This window comes from Rhinichthys klamathensis, unplaced genomic scaffold, assembly GCF_029890125.1.
Source record: "Rhinichthys klamathensis goyatoka isolate OS25496 unplaced genomic scaffold, OSU_Roscu_1.1 h1tg000223l_1, whole genome shotgun sequence".
NCBI lineage: Eukaryota > Metazoa > Chordata > Actinopteri > Cypriniformes > Leuciscidae > Rhinichthys > Rhinichthys klamathensis.
The window spans coordinates 1,498,343-1,504,342 of record NW_026606747.1 but is presented as its reverse complement, the minus strand read 5'-3'; positions in this window follow the sequence as shown (position 1 = coordinate 1,504,342).

Genomic DNA, 6,000 nt, shown 5'->3' with positions numbered 1-6,000 from the left:
TCGATCAACTCGCCGATTTCTTAGGTCATGACATTTCAGTGCATAGACAATTCTACCGGCTGTCTGAGCCCACCATTCAAAGTGCAAAGATTTCAAAGTTGCTTCTTGCACTAGAAAGGGGAAAGTTGCATGAGCTACAAGGGAAATCTCTTGATGAAATTGGAGGTATTCATATTCTAATGTTTATTTTTAAATATTGCATGTTACAGTTGTGTGACATCATTTGTCCATATATCACAGATGATGAAGACGACGAGGAGGACGACAAGGAGTAGTTAGTGTTACAGTTATGTCTGTCTTGTGTCTGTATTCCTGTGTTTTCCCCGTCATTGTGATTTGGTTTAGTCCTGTGTTAGTTTTCCCGCTCCTCGTTTGTGTTCAGTTCCTTCACCTGTGTCTAGTTAATTTGCCCCAGCTGTGTCTTGTTCCCATGATCCGGTCTCTGTGTATGTAAACCCTGTGTTCTCCCTCACTCCTTGTCCGTTCTCGTTGATGTGTAACGTGTGTTTGTGGTCCCAAAGACTTGTATCTGTTTTAGTTTGGTTTTCTTAGTAAAGATTATTGAATTTGATCTGCTGACTGCTGCCTCTCCTTCAACCTGCACCACACCCGTAACAGTTAGAAAGTGAAAAGGAAGAACACCCAGCTGCAGGCAGAGCACTGGGTAATGATGCTTCTAATGAAGGTAATTCTATTTAGTTGGAATGTGAAAAAAAAAAAATACAGCACCTATAACCAAACACAAAAGTGGGATTGCATGCATCATATTAATTGACAGAAAGGCACAGTAGCTGACATGAAGACAAACACAGACAGTCTGATCTTCATATTTTTCAGATGACAATATGGACACATGTGAGAGACCATCTTCTGACAGACGTCTCTCTAGACTCAATGGTATGGTCAAGTTGAGTTTCCTTCAGTATATTTTCCAGGTTTTAAATGTAGCAACTTTTTGCCTTTGTTACTTCATTTTCCTTGGCGCCAGTAGTGCAGTGCTAGCCTGGATGCCAGCCCGAACCCCGCCCACAACATTTTTTGGTCGGGAAGTTCAGTCTGGACTCGCTCCATTGAGGAGTAATTATGATCAGTCAAAATATGTTCGGGCCAATCAAATTTCCTTTATACGATGCTTTATACGATGATGGACAGATGATCTGCAGGGACGTAATCATCACGTTATCAAAGAGTGCTTAACTGGTTTCCCTCAGAGATGACTGCCGCTGGAGAACTGAGATGTACAGATTCCACTATCGCGTTTGTTGTAAAAGAAATCGACAGCACATTCATTTTAATAGACGAACAGAGAACTGCAATCAAGGCATTTGTCGATCGGAAAGATGTGTTTGCCGTCCTTACTACTGGATTCGGCAAAAATCAGCTGGCTCCGATGGTCACTAAGAAGATGGGACGCAATGAAAACCCTGTGGTCGTTGTGGTTTCTCCTTTGGTCGCACTCATAGAGGACCAAGTAAAAGAAGCAACACTCGTTATTTTACTTCTTCCAGCGTGCGTGCATTTGAGTTCTGTAGTTGACAACTGTGCTATGCAAAGTAGTTGACTTACTGCGTTGCTCTCATTGGTTGTAGGTCTATCCAATTGAGTGCAGAGTTTTTTTTTTTCCTGGTTCGGTTAAGACACGCCTCATAATCAAAGCCGTATGGAGCAGTATCAGACTCACATTCTGACTAGAATATGAGTATGACGAAGTCAGGCTAGTGCAGTGCCCCTGCCTTTAAAAATTGTGCATGCCTTACTAATAGGGGTGAGACGAGACGCTTATCTCACGAGACGAGACACGAGAACGAGACGAGACGAGATTTTTGCACAATTTTTCAGAAATCCTCAATGACAAAATTCATGACTGGAAAAATAGTATGCAGGTGCATTTTGCAATGTTTAACTACTAATCTTCTAATGCATGTCATTTCAGGTCTACTTTATGAGTATGATTATCAAATGCATTGAAAGAAAACAATATACAAGCACTGTAAAAGGTTTTTATTGACTGGCTTTTCTCCTGTATGATTTCACATTAGTCTCTTCAGACCTTACTGTACATTTAAGAGCTTTCAGAACTTCTGATTGAGGCTGTGTGTGACCTCCTAACTGAACTCCTTGAAGTCTTATTAAGTGCAAACAATAAGTGCAAGTGCAACCATCATCAAAGTTAGCACACAGACTCTTTATAATTGTTTTCAAATTGCGGTTTTATTTTGCACCGGCAGTTATAGGGTTAATGCGGTGAGTTCGGAAAAGGCTGGGTAAGTTAGAGAGAAACGAGGCTGGTGTGTTTGTCTCTACAGTTGTTCTTGCGTTCCGATTATAAGTTCAGAAACGGAGCCTCCCTTGTCTGTGGTCCTTAAGACATTACAGTACTCTGTACTCAGATCGCATGGGGACGCTGACACCTCGGTGCCCTGAACGGCAAACCGGCAGGGAACAACCGAACTGGCAGCGCTGCAACCCTCCTCAGAGAGTTGCACCCCAGAGGGCGCAGAGGAAAAACGATTTCTCAAAACCGTCCCTTGGTTGAACAGTCACTACGGTGCCCTGAAGCGGCGAACCGGCAGGGAACAACCGAACTGACCGTTCTACGATCCTCCTCGGAGGATCGCTTGGGGACGCTGACACCTCTGTGCCCTGAACGGCAAACCGGCAGGGAACAACCGAACTGGCAGCGCTGCGACCCTCCTCAGAGAGTCGCATCCCAGAGGTCGCCGAGGAGAAACGATTTCTCAAAACCATCCCTGCCCCGGAGGAGCCCTCAGAAGCCTGATAGTCTAGTTTTTTGCGACAGGACTTCTTGTCTAAGCTTTATTAGAGATGATGACAGTCCTCAGATCTTGCCTACCTCGAAAAAGCAGGCACTTCGGCGCCCTGAAACGGCGAACCGGCAGGGAAACCGAACTGACTGCTCTTCTTTTTTCTAATTTGAAGGCTCGTTTGGGGACACTGACACCTTGGTGCCCTGAAACGGCGAACCGGCAGGGAAACCGAACTAGCAGTGCTGCGACCCTCCTCAGAGAGTCGCACCCCAAAGGGCGCTGAGGAGAAACGATTTCTCAAAACCGTCCCTACCCCAGAGGGGACCACCCTTAGAAGCCTGATCGCCTCGGCGTCAGGGCTTCTTCTTTGTCCAAGCTATTTTAGAGATAAAACAGTCCTCAGATCTTGCATGTCTCTAACTGGCTAGACTGCGACCGCCACCCAGGTACCCCTCAATTGCGGAGGAGCCCGAATGGCGACGCTCTGTCTTGCACTTTGTGCTGAGAGGAGCTTATAGTCAGGGAGCCAGAGTCTCAAAATCTCAATAAAATGGGTTGAACCTGACATGGTCTGCCATACTTTTTATTTGTGTTTTTCTGTTAACTTTGACCCTAAGAACCAATAATTGGAGGGTCTGCTCTGCCGAAAATATCGCGAAAAACAATTGTGGCCATTTTAGTGTATGCACCCTTTATTTTTTTATCTGAAAAATGTGAAAAATGATTTTTTTTAATAAAATCCTTAATGGGTTGGGTAGGCTGTCAATAAATGCATTCCAGATACACAGAACACATGTGCTGACAACATCCACTGAAAAAATAACTCTTAAAACACATTTCTACATGATTTTGCATCAATTTAATGCAAAAAATTAGGCGTTTTCTAACTTTTTTCCAATATTTTCATCTTTACTTTATTGGCAATCAACTATTCCCCTAAGTTATGACATCAGTCAATATGCCATTCTTTTCACCAAACACTATACTTATTCCACAGAAAACATTATAAAAATCCAACCAAAATCAATGGATCTGTGATGATTTCACTACTAGTTGGCGATCAATAGGCTCAGAACTTCAATAGAATTATAGACTACTCTCAAAATTCTTAAAAAACATGCTGGATATTTAGCATCATGGCACACTTACACACACACACACACACACACACACACACACACACACACACACACACACACACACATGATCTTAGTAATTTTAATGAGTTTGGAACAACCAACCAACGGTTACCAATGGACTTCGAAGCTGCTCATCATTGTCTGTGGTAAGTGACAGTGACTTTAGTGAATACCGGTAGGACTGCCCCAGCGTTTTGGGAAAAGAATGGTAATATGGATATTGTTATGGTAATTAACTGAAAGGACCACGCCAGTCTTCAAACAAGTATATTTCTGATGATTCTCATCCCAAACGTATCCCTGTAGCAGCAGCATTTATTCTCTACTAGTTTACTTAGCTAGCTTTAGCCGTTTTAGCTCATTTCGGTGGTTTCTTTAAACGGCCATAACTCCTCACAGGTATGGAGTAGAGACTTACTTTTTTTTTTTTTTATAAATGCTCAGAATCTTATGCTATAAGAGAGGTATGTGTCCTATATGTAGTGATGGGCAGATCGAGGCTTCGTGAAGCAATGAAACAGTTGAACCAAATGGGCCGTATTGTTTCGAGGCTTCGAATCAATCCGACACCCGTCTCCACTGTGACACCTAGTGGTCACTTGCAGGTGTTGATCTGAAACAACCTTGACGAGCCATTAAAAAATGTGTTGTTTTTTTATTATTGTATTTTTCTAATATGTGAAGCTTGTAACCTATAGGCTCCTCACTGTGCATAATGTTATTTTGGTCCTGCAAAATTCATATTAATAAAAGAAATCAAGCCACAATGTCTCACTTTTTTCGAGATTTTTATTCAAAAATATGAATTCCTCTGCTGTGGAAAGACTTAGCCTACTTCTTTTTTTACAGATAATTTCACCAGCCTTTGAAAAAATCCCCTCACAAGGGACATTTGTTGCTGCTGGCATGCAAAGATATTTTTTAGCTAGGACATACAAATGAGGAAAGATTACTGCTCTCTCTTTCCAGTAAGTTAGTGGATCATGAGTTCTGGGCAAATCTATCTATTAATCTAGCTGTCTATATATTTATATCTATGCATTTATGGATCTATGCATCTATTAATGTGTCACTATGTATAGGCTACTCTGTCTGTCTCTAGCCTATCAGTCAATGTGTTGTGTAAATTTAAATGTAAGCCTAAATAGCCTATAACTAATCAAATCGCACTATGTCACTACAACATATATCAAAATCAAACTCCTCTCACAAAAACCCACAAGGTCAATATGTGTTGATTTCACTTTTATACAGATGTGCGATTGTGTGGTCTGTTCCCGACTGTGTCAATCAAACGCTGATTCGGCGGATCACACCCGATGAAACACTTAGTGAAACATTTCGAGGCTTCGTTTGCCCATAGTCACGTGACATGGGTGTTTTGAATCACGCTTCGGATCAGTGTTTCGAAACATCTGCGTTTCGGGATCTCGCAAAGCTTCGGAACGACTGTTTCGTGTCAGCCATCCCTACCTATATGTCCATTTTGCTTCGACCAGAAGTTGAGAAATTGTGAATAAATGCTGCTACAGGGATAGGTTTGGAGCGAGGAATCATTGGAAATACACTTGTATGAAGGCTGGTGTGGACCTTGAAGTGTTTTTCATGTCAGACAGATAGGTTAGTAAGGATAACTAAAGGCTACACTAAATGTTAGCTGCCGTTAGCAATTAGCTACATGGCTAGTTGTTACGTTCAGGTTTAGAAAAGTTTTAGCTAGTTAGCTTGTGGCATGAATGGCCACACACACAAAAAAAATGATATATAGCTATATTGGATATCAGACTGTACACAATACTGAACAATACAAATGTTCTGTAATATGTAAACATATTATATATTATGCATAGTTTGTTTTTGTATATAGTACTGTACAGTATATAGAGTGAGTGATTTGTCAAAAGCTAGTTAGCTAGTAGTGTCAAACATTTAGATTTCTTTCACCCGAATGCACAATATTTCCCATTGGCAGATTTGGTTCTGATCTTATTGGGTTTGCTGTGGATGAAAAGTTAACGAGAAGAGAAGGCAGCAGAGGATTGGAAAGGACTGTAAAGAGGAGTGGAGTGGAGGACTGAACAGAAGAAAAGAAT